The 2,133-nt window shown below is 32.6% G+C and overlaps 1 non-coding gene across 1 annotated transcript; it reads left to right on the forward strand.

The window, feature by feature from the left end:
- The first annotated feature begins 1,658 nt into the window (after positions 1 to 1,658).
- Positions 1,659 to 1,765, forward strand: LOC128248186 (U6 spliceosomal RNA). Its single transcript, XR_008264486.1, has one exon. It is a non-coding gene; the product is annotated as a U6 spliceosomal RNA (small nuclear RNA).
- The last annotated feature ends 368 nt before the right edge of the window (positions 1,766 to 2,133 follow it).

A 2,133-nucleotide genomic window follows, 5' to 3' on the forward strand; every position in this document is an offset into this window, starting at 1 on the left:
ATATATATATATATATATACATATGAATATAAACATGAATATATATGAATATACGTATTTTTATATTTAAAAATATAAATCACTATGCCTAAGACACAACCTCTGTATATACATATGTGTGCGTGTGTGGTGGGGTGTGTGATTGAGTGTGTGTGCATGAGTGTGCGCATGTATGCATATGTGTGTGTATGTTTTTATATTTACAACATATAATAATTAATTTTGGGAGAATGAATACTAATATGATTTGATATATTTTAGCATTTATGAAAGCAACACAAAGGACTCTACAAAATACTATATAATCTATTGAAAATCCTTTCGATGAGAAAGCTTACTTGCATTTATCTGATTAAATATGTCAATTCTTCAGCCAATTTCCGCTAGTCGAATTCAGTTAATGTGTCTTGTCTTTCTCAAAGAATTTACGCATTCATCAACTTTCATTTCATTTCTTTGTCTCTCTCCCACCTCTCTCTATCTTACGCTTCATCTTATTTTTTCACAATCTACTCATATCCCTCCATTCATCCATCCACCACACTCACTGTCTATCTCTTTCTCTCTGTTTACCTACCCACCTGTCTGTCTTACAGTCTGCATATCAATCCAAATACCTACCTCTCTATCTTTCTGTCTCTCAATATCCATCTATCCATATCTAAAATAATCACCGAACTGGTTTGTCTTTATTCTCAGTCTCTGATTACTTTTGTTCAATAAAATGTTCAACTGAATCAACTATTAAAAACGTCTCGACTGCTTGTTAAGGTAAGTCTATACAAGATTTTTTTTCTGTCTCCTCGCCTATAATGAATTGTTGACGTCATTCAAGTATTGTTTCAATTTATGAGACATAAACTATCGAAGCTAGGCAGCAGCTTATCTCTGCTTTGTTCATTAGTATGGCAGACAAGTATAGTTAAGTGTTAACCGTGTCACTTGTGAAGGAAATTGTATAATTATATATATAAAAGCGCATCTTATTGCGGCGTAAAAGGCTTTCTGTATTAAAACTTAAATGAAATAATGAGAGATAGATAGGTAAGCTGAGAGAAAGAGAAACGTAGAGAGGAGTAGAAATAGGAAGGATGTGTGCATCTGTTATAATTGAGTACTATTCAAACGCCTTTGTTACATTTTACGTTAGCCCCAATATAACCTGGTCTGTTGTTTGTGAGCCACTGATAAACTCGTCATTATCTAATGTGGTCATTAACTATTTGCAGCTAACTGTAAGTTGTTCCCACTATGAGATGCATGCTTAAAGTCGGTTGGTATTAGCCATTTGCGAATAAATGTTATGACTACAGACGCAACACTATTGATAACATAGAAACCACCAACATCTCGAGAGGGTGGTCCTGTAATCTAATTAGATATATGCCTTTAGTTAGCGGCACTTCAAAATTTGCCAGGAGTTCGATCAAAAAGGACGTTATATTTATATTGTTTTACGAAACAAAATTTAAATCTGGTAAATACTTAATCTTGCAAACCAAACTACGTCATATTTAATAAACCCTTTTCCATAACCGAATCAGAGTTCAGTTTAACATAACACCTTAAAATCATATCACGAAAGAGCTCATTATATATCCATAAGATAACAGCAAAACGAGATGAGAGTACAGCGTTGTAATAGATTTCTTTACAAATTTCTTGGTTCGGCAGTAAAAAACACTAAAATTGTAAGGATTCAAAGAAGGTTAGCATGGCCACTTCCTAAAATGATACACAAATTCGTAAAGCATAATTTACTTTTAATCAAGGCGATGCTCCAGTAAAGCCACACTCAATATATAAAACAAGTAAAGAATAAGTTTATTACCTCACCGTTTTGATTTCAAATGTACCCGAGGTTAATTTCAATTGCGTTTTAACACGACCTAATTGTAAAAGACAATGTACACTGATATGTGTTGTCATAAAATAATAACACATGTGCCTATTAATTTAAAACACTCATATAGAGAGAGTAACCATTGCTAAAAAAGAATAATCACTATCCGATTGCCGGTGAAATCAGGCACAGCAGAGTTTTCACATATTCAATAAAGCTTATAGTGTCATGGAATTGTTTCAAGCATATTTATTTTTATCTTATATTATTTGATTTAATAAATTTGAAAC

The sequence above is a fragment of the Octopus bimaculoides genome, chromosome 6 (genome assembly GCF_001194135.2).
Source record: "Octopus bimaculoides isolate UCB-OBI-ISO-001 chromosome 6, ASM119413v2, whole genome shotgun sequence".
Classification (NCBI taxonomy): Eukaryota; Metazoa; Mollusca; class Cephalopoda; order Octopoda; family Octopodidae; genus Octopus; species Octopus bimaculoides.